At 39.7% G+C, this 14,362-nt stretch overlaps 1 protein-coding gene across 10 annotated transcripts in view; it reads left to right on the top strand.

The window, feature by feature from the left end:
- The window catches only part of SGMS1 (sphingomyelin synthase 1), a 219,627-nt gene that overhangs the window by 113,179 nt on the left and 92,086 nt on the right, over positions 1–14,362 (top strand). Inside the window, exon 1 of one of the 10 annotated variants that reach the window (XM_054033941.1) lies at positions 8,942–8,986. The exons of 8 other annotated variants lie outside the window; for them this stretch is intronic. The gene's annotated coding sequence lies outside the window, so the exon portion shown is untranslated. Of the gene's footprint in view, positions 1–8,941; positions 8,987–14,362 lie in introns of those variants that run through there. One more of the 10 variants, XM_054033942.1, reaches the window with a different exon arrangement.

Here is a 14,362-nt window from a genome sequence, read left to right as displayed (position 1 = left end):
TTTCAAAGAGTATTTGTTGTTCAGAATCAGATTTGTCCAGTGTTCACTAAGAGCTAAAATTGAGAGTGATGCATCCTTGGAAACTGTACTAATTTATTGAATTTCCATTACTGTCCATAAAACCAGTTCCTTATTTCAAAAGATTTTGCAATGTGTTAGTTGTTATCAGTGAATGATACAAGTGGGTTGGAATTTCATACCACTACTGTCTATGAAGAGTATTCCGAAGCCTGAGATCCCCTTTCTAGTGCTATTTTATTTAAATATGTTTTGGTTCATAAAACAAGTGAGTGGCTTTGAGCAAATATTTGGTAACCCAGCCAACACATCTACACACAATATTGAGGGCATATGGTAAAAGGACGCTGTCTAGAATGATGTGCAACATTTATCCCTGTCCCCAGTTTCCCATGTCTTAGTTTCAGCAGTAATTTCAGCCTATTTAAATACTGCAGCTTGTGAGTTGGGTGACCCAGTAAATTGAGGATGCTAGATTTGTTACAGTGTCTATGTTTGTCATACATTTCACAGGATCTTTGGCAATACTTTGTCCAGGAAAATATGGATGATTTAGAAAGGCCTTCATAATTCCCATTTAAATCTTTTAAAATATCTGTGCTGGGAAACATTCAAAATAATTATTTAATTTGATGGTGGTCCAAAAAAAATTGCAGTTGAACCACATTCCTTCTAAATCATTAATGGTTTGTCAATTTAAGGAAGATCTCCAGAAAAAAAGTCCCAAAATGGTGTATTTAACTCTTGTAGAAAAATCTATGGAGCGTGACTTTATTTTAGAGTTTTGACAGTGTATACTTTGACCATGTTTGTTGAAGTGTAGGAGAATATGTGGATTCTCAGATGTGCTCAATGCTGACCTAATTCTCCTCCCTTTGAAGTCAATAGTGAAAAATCCTAAGATTTTTTTTTTTTTTTTTTTGCTTGATGTGTTTTATATGTGTGTGGTCTATATATTTATAAAGCTTGGTACCTGTTCTCTTTCCCCCCCCCCCCTTTTTTTTTTCTTTCTGGCTTTCTGTAAACTTAAAATTTAAAAGTAGTTTGAATTAAAAGTCAAACGAATACTAACATGGAGGAAAGATGCTGAAGTTTAGAGGAATCAAGCAAGCATAAGGCCACGCCTAGTCTGATGCCAAGTACACGCATAACATACTCTCACACAACCCATTTGCACTAATTGACATGAATCGGTGCAATCCTGCAAGCTGTATTTTTGCCTGCCTAAGTCTATTGAGAAATCATTTATCTAATTGGATTTCTTACACAGCTTGAATTCTTGGGTCCCCTTATCTTAACCAGAGAGAGAGAGGGAGACATTCTGAATGAAAGATTGTGATTTTTCTTGAAAAAACACTAGATGGCATTTATTGCAGTGTGGAATAAAACCCTGCTTTACAAGGCAGAATGCAGCATATATAGTAACATTTTAATAATGAGAAACTATCTCTTTCTTAGTTTAATTTGTTAATGGTTGAGGAAACAAGTGATTTCTGGTAGTTGATTGATGTATATCCATAGAAAGAGATTTGATTGCTTGTTGTAGTGAAAGCGTTGTTTAAATTGCTTTTCAGTATCATATGTTTTAAAGTGACCTGTATTGTGCCCAACATTGTTCTAATTTCAAATATTACCTAAGATTGCTTTGAAAATGTTTTGAAGGCAGTAAAACCTCAAAGTAATACAGCTATTAATACTTACAATTGAAATGAACAGATGCACACATTTGCAGACTTATGATCCAATAACTGATAAACTTTAAAACTAGTCCGCATGGTGCATTAGAAAAAGCACTTTAAAATATAAGAAGTGAACATGGGAATATACGAGTTGCCATACTAGAACAGACCAATGGTCCATCTTGTCTGGTATCCTATCTCAGAGTGGATACTATTAGATGCTTCCAAGAAAAATGTTAAAAAAAAAATCCATAGGATAAGTTTCTTTCTAATGCCTGCCAATGGCTGCCTTATGCCATGAAGCCTAAATTATCCATATAAAAAGTACTAGTTTGTTTTTGAATACTACCAACTGAGCTCTTAGTCTTATTATTTATTATTTGTTTGGTGGCAGTAGCTGGAGGGCCCAGTCAAAGATCAGGCCTCCTTGTGCTAAGCACTGTACACACAGGGACTAGTGAAAAGACAGTAGTGCCTTCCCAAAGATCTTCCAGACTAAGCCTCAATGACATCGTGTGACATGAGTTCTATAAATTGTGCGGTCTGTAAATAAGATTTATCAGTTTTAAATTTGTTGTCTTTCAGTTTCATTGGGTGTCTTCTCGTTCATGTCAGGGAAGGTAAATAGGAATTCCCAATATACCATCAGTATACTATTCAGGATTTTATTTCCCTCCATCATGTCCCCTCTTCTCCCCCTCTTCTCTAAACTAACGCAGTCCCAATCTTTTCAGTCTCTTCATATGAAAGCCTTTCCATGCCTCTAACTTTCACAGCTCTCTCTCTCTCAATCCTTTCTATTCCTACGTTGATTGATTGATGGATAGGGTAGCCAGAACTGAACATAATACTCCAGGTGAGTGTGTACTGAAGTTATCATATTTCCAGTAGTATTTTCTGTCCCACTCCTAGCACATCTTAAAATGTTGCTAGCTTTTTGACAGCTGCTGCATGCTGAGTACCTGTTTTCAATGACCTTCACAATGACACCTAGATATTTCCTCAATGTTTACAGTTAGTTTAGCATTGAGAATGAGTCATTCAGATTATTCCTTGCATTGTGCATTACTTGCATTCATCTGCCATTATGCAACTTCTGCACTGGCGGGTAGAAGAAAAAGATGAGCTACTTAGCCCTCTCTCTAGTTTCTGTAGTCTGCCATTTGGAGACTTAAGTTTCAATGTTTTGAACCCTTTTCTTTAATACTCTCTCTCTCTCTCAGTAAGATAAATTATCAGATTTCAAACTGATACTATGTATCAAATTGCTATGGGATGTTTGGGTCATGTTAGCAAAGATAGTTGTGCTTTTTCTTTCCCTATAGTTTGACTACTGCAATATTAATTTAATATTAAGTTTATGTTGTCAGTGATTGGAGTGGAAGTCTCTCATGTGTCTAATATAAAATTCTTACCGGCATAGGGAAAATGGGCCAGCTTTCGGAGTCAGTCCTCCCCTCTTTATGCATATATACTGCATTCATCATTGTGGTATGTGAGCATCTCATGGGAAGGAGGGGATGAAGCTGAGTGACGACAGTATGACGGAAGGCAGTACTTGACAGGTGTTCTCCCTCTGTTCCAACAGAAACCACAAAAACATGCATTCTCTCATAGTGCAAAGCACCATAGAGTCACATCACAATGAACAGTAAGCACAACACACGGGTGTCATTAGAGGATAGTCTTCCTTCACATTTCACTGTTTCACACAGCCTTGAGACACGGGCCATACCGCATCCTGCCAAGTTAGCCACATTGTCGACTTTCACTCGACTGTCCCTGGCACCAGTGCCTGCAAATCTTGCTTCTGAAATCTAGGAGACCCCACACAAAGTAGTAATTCTTTGGCCACCCACTTGTTTTTATCTTCCAGGAAGTTGGAGCTATGGAGTAGAGTTTACAAATACTTTGAGAAGTCATAATCAAGTTTACTATCTTATTTATTTGTTTAGAGCTAAATAAATATCTAGTGGCAGCTCGCTGGTCACTTACAATACTTAAACTGCACACAATAGTCAAAAATATTAAAAGGCATTCCTAAAAAGACCACCTCAGGTCCAAAATCACACTGCCTGTTATCTACCCCATAATACCAGCCAAACCCAGTCCACCCCTTATTCCTGGAGAAAAAATTGGGTAACCAGGAGTCTTGCATTATACCCTGAGGTTGTGGTGGATCATGGTGGAAGTGAGTTGCAAAGCCTAGAACCACTGGTTGAGAATGTACTACTGTTCAAATTAGGGATTTTTTAAAAGCTCTTCTGTGCTTCAGATCATCCCCAGTGCTGAGGCAATAACCAGAATCTTAAGTCTGACCTGGAAATAATTTGGTAGATAGTACCGATGATTGAGCACTAATGCAAAACAGTCCCTTCAGAAAATACCACTTAGAAAGTGACCAGACATGAATATGAGTTTCTGAATAGCTTTAAGATCTAAGCTTTTCTATTTTAAAGTATATTTTAAGATCACATTATCTGTGTAGTGCTCACCGCAATAATTCAACCTAGAGGTTACAAAGACATGGATAGTGAACTGTGATAAGATATGCCTTTGAAATAAAAAACTCCACAACATTCTTGTCCATTGCTGCAAAAAAAAAAAAAAAAGAAAAGGCATTTTTGGCAAATGCTGTTATCTGGCTGGAAGGAACTGGGTGTTCTTACCAGCCACTAAAACTGAGTCTAATAGGGACTTTATCCATGCCTGAACCTCCTGGAACCCTGAATAAGTGAACTCTTGAGGCAGATGAACAATTGCCCAGTATTACCCTGAGACCTTCCAGAGAAAGGAGGGACTAGCTTGAGTAAATCCATCTATCAGTGTGTCGTGGACAGGAGCATCAAAGGCAGCTGATATATAAAAGAAACATGGAGACTGCCAGAATAGGTTTGGTCTGTTAAAAATAGTATTTGTATGCTCTTATTTTATATTAGCAAATAAGATATTGTCTTCCCTGTTTTTCTTAAATGCTGTGCAAGTCAGACCTGATTAACTGAGAAGGGAAAGTAATTTTGTTTGTATTGTGTAAAACTATTTTCTTTAACTAATTAAATTCAAATGCCTGGGAAATGATTAGCAGCAAATGTGCCTTCATTAAAACTTAAACACTCCACTCCTTTTAACTAAAGCCTGAGAGAAACACCTCTGGGACCTCAGACTACTTCCTCAAAAATAGGAAAGACTAAACTTGACATTCTTGACGATTCCAAGGGAAAAAAAACAAGCAGGAAAAAAATATGGAAAAAATAAAATAAATAAAAAAAACCCTTAAGGTTGCCTTTTCTTATCTGTAAAGCGTGGGGGAGGGGGAACCTAAACAAACAAAAAGGCATAAATTCAGTTCCCCAGTTTGATTTTCACTTTGCTCTCTTTGCCTTAATCAGGCTTGGAAGGATTATATTTTTGTTGGTAAATGTTGATAAACATTGATTTCCCTAAAAAAACAACAAAGAGTCTGGTGGCACCTTAAAGACTAACAGATTTATTTGGGCATAAGCTTTCGTGAGTAAAAACCTCACTTCTTCGGATGCATCCGAAGAAGTGAGGTTTTTACTCACGAAAGCTTATGCCCAAATAAATCTGTTAGTCTTTAAGGTGCCACCAGACTCTTTGTTGTTTTTGTAGATACAGACTAACACGGCTACCCCCTGATAATTGATTTCCCTGTGCACATGCACATGAAAAAATATTTCCATCAATGATAATAGAAATTTACAGACAGGCCAAGTAAGAAAACTGCTGCTTGAGAGTGTTCGATTTAAGGCTATTTATTTAGCATGTTTTGATATATGATGAGAATTTGTGTTTTAATGGTTCAAAGCTTTAACTTTTTGCATCTCAGTGTCTGACCCCCCATAATTTCCCACAACTGTGAACATTTAAATTGATAAATATAGAAAAAATCTTAAAAATAAACATAGATATTATCCATCAAAATTATATAAAAAAATCAAGTTCAAGTATATTTATAATCAATTCCAATAAATGGCCCCAGCACCCTTCCACTGGTTTTCAGCCGAACTTTCTCCTCCAGGATGTAGAGAAACTGGAAAGGATTTAGAAGCAAGTGATAAAGACGATCAAAGGGATGGAATGCAGCCATATGAGCAAAAGATGAAGGACCTGGGTATATTTAGTTTGGAAAAGAGGAGATTAAGGGAGACATGATAGCAGTCTTCAAATACTTAAAATACTGCCATAAAAAAGATAGAAAAAACTCTTTTGCCACAAGAGGGCAGGACAAGAGGCAGTGAGTTCAAATTGCAGCATAGCAGATTTAGGGAGGTGGTGGAAGCTCCTTCACTGGAGGTTTTCAAAAGGAGGCTGGGTAGCCATCTGTCTTGGATGGTTTAGACACAACAAATCCTGTATCTTGGCAGGGAGTTAGACTAGATGATCATTCCAATCCCTTCTAATCTATGATTCTGTGTCCTCATACTATGTAAAAATGTATGGAGAGGTTTATGCAGACTAAAGGATTGCTTTGTCCCGATAGTCTCCAGGATCTTCAGGAATGAGGATAGACTAGGCAAGATGCAAGAAATACTGCCCTCAAACACATGGATCCATTTGCTGTGCGTGTGGAGGGAATTTCTCTGTATTGTTTCAGAGCTGTGCTTCTTCCTCCAAACTGATGGTTCCCAGCCAGGCTTCCACTGATTGCTGGGATATAGTATGTACTCTGTTTTTTCTCTGGGTACATTTACCCAGCAGTTAAACAGCCACAGCTGGCCTGCGTCAGCTGGCTCAGGCTGCGGGGCTGTAAAATTATGATGTATATATTTGGGCTCTGGCTGGAGATGTAGGACTCCCGAGGGGACTGGGTCCCAGAGCCCCAGCCCTTCTGAGCCTGAATGTCTACACCACAATTTTATAGCCCCATAGCCTAAGTCCTGTGAGGATGGGCCAGCCACAGGTGTTTAATTGCTGTGTAGATGCCCTCTGAGGTTCACAGAGCACACAGGATGAGTTTTTGTTGCTTGTAGAAGCATTAACTAATCCATTTTCTTACATGGAATTTTATCTGTTCATCAGGGAACTTGATCTTAGTGTTACTATTCCTTCACTCCTACCCTCGACACATCCCATGTATTTATGCAGCCAATGGATCATATAGATTTCCAGCTGACAGGAGAATAGTTTCAATGCATAGAGGATGAGAAACATCCTATATGAACTGCCTTTTCCATCGTTGCATCCAAAGTCTGGCTTTTCTTGCAAGTTGGCTTTGCTGTGCACTGTGCTGTTTGCCTATATGTTAGGTATGATAAACTCGGCAAGAACATTTTTTTAGGAGGAATCTTACCAAAGTAAGATTAGTTCAGAATTAATTTTTCATTTTAAAATCTGTTTAACCTAATCTCATATTACAAAAATGCTGAAAGTCTAAATTTGTGACAAGTATCAGGGGGTAGCCGTGTTAGTCTGTATCTACAAAAACAACAAAGAGTCTGGTGGCACCTTAAAGACTAACAGATTTATTTGGGCATAAGCTTTCGTGAGTAAAAACCTCACTTCTTCGGATGCATAGAGTGAAAGCTACAGATGCAGGCATTATAATGACATTATAATGCCTGCATCTGTAGCTTTCACTCTATGCATCCGAAGAAGTGAGGTTTTTACTCACGAAAGCTTATGCCCAAATAAATCTGTTAGTCTTTAAGGTGCCACCAGACTCTTTGTTAAATTTGTGACAAACTCTGTTAGTCTAGTTTTTGCTAATGTGTCATAACCTCTTGTATTAGAGTGGTGGTGTAGTGGTGATATTTGAAGGTTCTGATGAAGAAATCCATCTAGTAATTTTCTTGTTTTCCATTCCACATAACAAATGCTTACCAGCTTTTTGTTGACAGGTTTCAGGGTGGTAGCCATGTTAGTCTGTATCAGCAAAAAGAATGAGGAGCACTTGTGGCACCTTAGAGACTAACGCATTTATTTGGGCATAAACTTTAATGGGCTATATCTTCTTACTGTATTTTCCACTGCATGCATTCGATGAAGTGGGGTTTAGCCCATGAAATTTTATGCCCAAATAAATGTGTTAGTCTCTAAGGTGCCACAAGTACTCCTTGTTCATTCAACTTTTTGTTGCTCATACCCCAGCTTGAGCTGGCAGATGGATATCCTGCCATGTTCCCTTGCACTATGCCATGATGCAGTTGCTGTCACCGACTTTTCATCCAGTCACTTCTCTGATTCTGATTTTCCTTGTTGACAAGGAGCCACCACATGCAACAGCACATTTATTTGTACTCTGTATGTCTCTCTCAACCCAGGCCAACCCAGTCTCTTCTTTTTCCTGTCCCTCCCCCCTCAAACTATTCTCTGGTGTTGGGTGGGGAGGAGGGTTAGGAAATACTGCTTCACAGAATAACAATGTTGTCTGCCTTATGAAAACCAGCAGCGAGTTTCTAGCAATTTGACATATGTGGCATCTAGTATTATATAGTCTGGAAGGAAGTCAGAGAATTAAGTTAGAGTTTTTGCTTTCCGAGTCAGAGCACCAGCTTTAGACTCAGACGTTTGTGTGTTCGAGAATGAACATTTGTCTCTGTCCTGGTTCTGAGCTTTGTGATATAATACTTTAGCCTTGCTTTCTGTTTTTTGATTAGTTTATTTTCCATGTACAATGCCATGCTGAATTTTAGCTTTGATCAAATTAATTTAGAAATTTCAATACAATTACTGGATTTGAGAGTACTGTACTAAAGTTTGTAAACTGATAAATAAAAATACATACATATAAGTGATTGTTTTGCTGGTAAGAGTTGGAACACATTTAAAGTTAAATGTAAACTGCCACGTGAAACTGTGGTAAACTTCAGAAGCAATTGAAAACTCCAGATTGTGTTAACTCATCTGAAAAAAATCCTAGGAAGAATGCATTTCTTTAGCAGACAATGAAAATGTTTGGTTTTAAAAGCCCGGTAGGTTGACTCATTCTTTTAAAGCTTTAATGGTTAAACCAGCTAAACAGTACCACACCCAGCATACCAGGAAAGCTGCTTTCTATAGACACGTCCATCTCCACTCCTCTAAGCTCTGCAAATTGTAGTGAAATGGATCAGCTTTATCAGCTGAGCAGCTATATACTTTAAGCTGTCTATAACGGGAAAGAGTTCCACCCACCCACATAAGTCACAGGCTTTCTCCAGCTGGACTGGATTTCCCAGTATGCTTTTTTCTCGGCTTCTCTTTTTAAGTGCTGCTGACGTCATTTGTACACAGTACACCGAGAAAATACAGATGGAGAAGAAGCAATCTTTGAGCCCGGCGTGTGTTTGGTGAGAATGTGCTTTATTTAAATGCTTTATCTGTACATGTCTAATTAAGCTGGTGTGTTGTTTGTAGCTGATTTTAGAGAGGATTTTGCTATGATTTCTTTTTAGTTTAAAAGTGAAGTACAGAGGAAACAGTTTGAAAACTGTGTGAACTGTGAGCGTTCAGTAGAGAGGAAGTGTAACGTGAACTTCGTAGTTTGGAGGGGCGAGAGCTTGGTATGTAAAAAGCATGCTGAACCACTCAATTGGAATTCTGAAGTTTGATCTTATAGATACGTGTCCTTGCTGAATGGACAAACTCTACATGAGTTTACTCTTAAAATAAGAAAAAAGGGCAACTCCCAGACCATTAGCAACAAAGCCAAAGGGAGAAAAATTGTGTCATGTGAATTAGATGGCAAAATGTCAGTAGATCTTAAATTCAAAATGATCCTGTTTTAATCATAAGATGTGTCCAAAGCAGAGCAGAAGGCCTGAGACTGCACAAGGGAGTAAGGATAGAGAAGAAAATACTATTGCATCTTAAAATGTCAAGAGTACATGATTTTTTGAAAAACGGCACAGTATTAGAACTGCATTAAGACCACTTTTGGTCAAGTAATGGCCAGCTAGAATGTTAAGTGCCTTTCATATCATTACCTGAAGAGTAAATATCTCCAAAAGCGGAGAGAATTTTTAGATGCACTTTCAGTTTTATGTATTATTTTAGTTTGTTACCAAGATTCCTTAGTGAATATTTGATTTCAGTTCAGGCTGAAGGTGGTGATGAAAATACTGAGTGTTTGGTTATGGATTGTGGTGTTTTATTTTTAAATAATTTGGGAGGTATCTTTCTATAAGGTATTCTAGAGCAGGGGGTCTCTCACATTTTCATAGCCCGGGTATCACGTTAAGACTCTTATGGACAGCTTCCCTTCCTTCTCACAGGTACGTATGTGGACCTTCTCCCATCCAATTAATAGTTGCATAGCATCCCTGTGGCATTTGCTTATGTGGAAAAATAATAGGCAGGTCTCCATAGACCAGGGATTCTCAAACTGGGGGTCGGGACCCCTCGGGGGTCGTGAAGTTATTACATGGAGGGGGGGGTCGCGAGCTGTCAGCCTCCACCCCAAACCCCGCTTTGCCTCAAGCATTTATAATGGTGTTAAATATATAAAACAGTGTTTTTAATTTATTGGGGGAGTCGCACTCAGAGGCTTGCTATGTGAAAGGGGGGGTCACCAGTGCAGAAGTTTGAGAATCACTGCTATAGACTATTAGTGGTATGTGGACCCCAGTTGTGTCCTAGCGTTTAAGTAGGTAATACAGGTATTATAGAAAACCTGGTGACTCATGGGGCTATTCTTCCCTCATTGGAGCCAGGGAAAACCTGTTGCTGAGCTGAACAAGTTTCAAGGATAGTATAACCCTAGCTCTAGACTTTTTGATTTTTACGTATTTTCCGAATAATACGTGATACTGTTTGTCCATTTTTTGACAAATACATTTTCCCCAAACTCCTCCCCTTATTGAAATATTAATTAAAACATCTATATAGGATTTCTTATAGCTTTATATTTTGTGATGAAATTTAAATATAACTTAAAATACTGCAGGCAATACATATAATTTGAGTGAAGAATAAAATTTTATAATGGTTACTCTTTTACCAGGAGGAGGGCAAATTGTATTTAAAGATAAACTACTGTAGGAGAATTTACAAAAGGTAAAACGCACACCAGTTTATTTCTTATAGGTGCTATGTTTTAGTACTTGATTTGTGAAAAGAATGGAACCCAGTTGAATTAAGAAATTGTTTTTAAAGATATTTTTAAGTAAAACTTGGACTAATGGTCTAACTGGTTTGAGTGCTGTGCTCTTTCCTCAGGAGAGCAGACAGCCACTCTGCAAATGTTTATTGTAGAGTGACCTTGCTCTGGCTGGTTGCAGAAGGAGCAAGTAAAGTCTCACCTGCATTTTCAGCCCCTCTTCTGGATCTCATTAAAGTGAAGCTGCTGATTCTGTCCCTGTGGAGGACCTGAGTTGTGTGACTATAGAGTTAGTAGGTGTCAGTAAGCAGGGCTTTAAAATAGAAACATATGTCTAATAATCAGAAGTAGGTCTCAGACACAAATGAGGGTGAAGTGGAGATTCACTTCACCTAGGATTGAGGTCAAACAGCAATATTGTAGTGAGAACGCAGCTTCCCCTCACACCTCCCTCCATCCCTAATCTGCTGGGAGGGAGGAGGGAATTCCTATCTGGTTGATCTTCTTGAATCCTCCTGTGAGGCTTGATCTTTAATATTAGCCTTAGGCTAGGTAGCTGATATATTTGTAGCTCAATCTTCTCAAGCTTCTGGAAATGAGAAGACTCTTTCTCTGTTACACCTCACTCCCACCTTTTACCATTACTCCTACCACTGAATCTGACATTTTGCCTGTCATCAGAAGTGGGAAGGGAAGAGGCCTTCAGTCACCTGTTTCTCCCCAGCACCTCTTTTCCTCTCCTATGGATAACTCCAGTGCTTGCTTCTGTTGCTTGCCCAGCTTTCCCAAGCCTCAGTGAGAAAGTGACAATGATAGTTGCCAGTTTCACTGCTGTTCACAAAGTTGTGAATAGCAACAGTCAGACTGTGACTACAGTCTTGTTAATGTGTCTGCTTGCTGCTGCTGCTTAGCAATTTTATGTTGCGTTCACATCACAAACATTACTTTTCCAATAGTTGTTAACAGAAGTCAGGAAGCCTTTTGCAGAGTAGCATTTTTACTCTACAGAGTTTTCAACAATGCCACATATGCATATATACATGTACATACACACAACATATACATGCACTACTTTTATACAGAATTTCTGTAAAACCTCTTCCTGTAGTGGAAATGAATAATTTCAGTTAACATCTTTGAAGTTACTGGGCAGCTTTACTAGATTTGCATTTTGGATGCTTTTATTTTGTGTCCCTTCTGTTGATGATTGAACCTTCTGGTGTTTTCTGTGCTGATAAATTCTCGGCACTGCATTGGTTAATTTGAGAGTCACTAGTAAGTGAACCTGTTTCACATTCATCACTGCAGCACCTGTAACTGAAGACATGCAGTGATACTAATTCAGGCCTTCACAAGAACATTGTTCTTTGGTAATTCTTAAGAAACAATGGTTGAGGAGGTAGAGTCGTCTTTGCACTGCAGTGTCTGAGCTTGGCACTGCTCTTAGGATATGTGTGTCTGTCTTTAGGTGCTGGTTGTACTCTTACTGTCTGTCTTCTTGTCTGGAGTTATTCTATGTAGGTCAACAGACAGTGCTCTTAATTATACATACACAACAAAACACAATACATACTACTTTTACATGGAACTCTCATAACAAGAATAGAAATGTTTTGTAATCAAACCTTACATTCTTCAGAGATTGATGACCTCCTCCTTGCAAAGTAAATCTTCCCAATCATTATTGGCAAGTGGATTGGTCCAATCCATGCTAATTAGTCTGGCTAGTGGGCAGCATTTTGTACCACTGTCTGTCAGATGGATTAGAAAGAGAACTATCAAACTGTTCCTTTTAAAATTTGAGTTCCCACATTGAAATAGTAGGGGTTCCATGAAATTAGGAAAATCATGACAGAAATCAAGAGATTTACCATGTGGTTTGCAAGAGAAAAATGAATTTTTAGCAAAGATTATAATTCATAGCTAGGGCAAACTTCACTCTCAAATGGCAGATGCACATCACCATAGAAGCACAGCAACAGAGTTCTCTAGATACGATGATGCATGAGATTTGGATAAGATCCTTGCTTCAAAGAGTATTCTATATCATGGAAATATTTTTCAATTAGGATCATAAATTTATTATCAAGGCCATAATTCTTTCCTAAAGCTTCAAGAGGGAAACGTTGGGTTAGGTTTACACTGCAAGTATGGGCTTATCTACACTTACAGTGCTGCAGTGGTGCAGTTGCCCCACTGCAGCTGTGCCATTGTAGTGCTTAGTGAAGATGCTGTCTATGCTGACTGGAGAGCTTCTATGGACGTAGGTACTCCATCTCCCTGAGAGGCAGTAGCTATGTCAACAACAGAAGCACTCCTGCCGACATAGCACTGTCTACACTGGGAGTTAGGTCAGTATAACTACATTGCTCAGGGGGTATGGATTTTCCACACCGCAGGGTGGCTTAATTATACCAATGTAAGTTTGTAGTGTAGACCAGGATTTAGTTTGCAAAAGAAATATTGGAAAATGAAAGGAAAATCCATCTAACAATTTTATAGGGGTTTATGCTTTCAAAGGTACTCCCACTGAAGAGGAAAGCTTGGGAATGACTGTTCTGGTATTTATTTATAAACAAAAGCTCTGTGATGAGATTTTTACATCTAAATCCTTTAGGAACTTTGGAAAATCTCCCCCTTGGGGCACAATCCCTAGCTATTAGTTAGTGGTTGTGGATTTGCTTGCATAATTACCAGCTTGTTGTAGAATATTCTAGTGTTCAGCCCTGCCCCTACTCTGAATAGCTGCAAGTGAAGACAGCACTGCACAGAGTCTAAGGCTATGTCTACACTTGCAGAGTTTTTGTGCTGTAAGTTTCACCGGTGATAGGGAACTGGTGAAAGTAAAGCGCTGGTTTGTGTTCTCATTTAATTCCTCAGGCATCAGAGAGTGTTTACATTAGCATCACTTCCATTCCCAATGAGAGCAGCGCTCTAGGGCAGCTATCCCACAGTGCAACTCTCTCCAGTTTGACAATGGGTCTTGTGGGGGGAGGGTGTGATTGCGGGGCATCCTGGGTCCCTGCACAGCCGCCTTTCCCCAAATAGTGATAAGCTCCAGTAGCTCAGCATTGCTCCAAGCAGGCAGGGCTGTCCTTATCTATATGCAAACTACGCAGCTGCGTAGGGCACCAGGAAATTTGGGACACCAAATTGCCCCAAATTTTGAGGAAAACTGCCCCTGCCCCACCTCTTCCCACCCCTGCTCTGCCAGAGCCCCGCCCACACTCCACCCTTTCCCCTGAGCTCTGGCCGGGGGACTGCAGCAGAGGTCGGGCGCGCCCTGCATTCATGGGGCAGTGGGAAGTGGAGAGACCCGGCCCCAACCTGCTCCGCTCCGCCGGCTCATGCTGGGGGGCGGTTTCCCTCCAAGCCTGCTCCTGCCCGCCCTGCCCCCAGAGCTTGGGCACACCCTCTCCCCCCACGGATGCCTGGGGGGAGCCTCTGCGGGGGCGGGGAAGGCTGTGTAGGGCACCATAATGTCTAGGGACAGCCCCAGTTGCTGCGTGGAGCAGGCATTGTCATCTGGCCAGATAAGTGAGCACTTGCCAAGAAAACAGGAAGGGGAGTTTCAAAGTTCCCGGGGCTTTACAGGGGGAGGGGTGGATGTCTGTTTACCTGGCAACAG

This window comes from Malaclemys terrapin, chromosome 7 (assembly GCF_027887155.1).
Source record: "Malaclemys terrapin pileata isolate rMalTer1 chromosome 7, rMalTer1.hap1, whole genome shotgun sequence".
Lineage (NCBI taxonomy): Eukaryota > Metazoa > Chordata > Testudines > Emydidae > Malaclemys > Malaclemys terrapin.
Note: the sequence above shows the minus strand (reverse complement) of the source record. Positions and strands in the feature narration are given on the sequence as shown.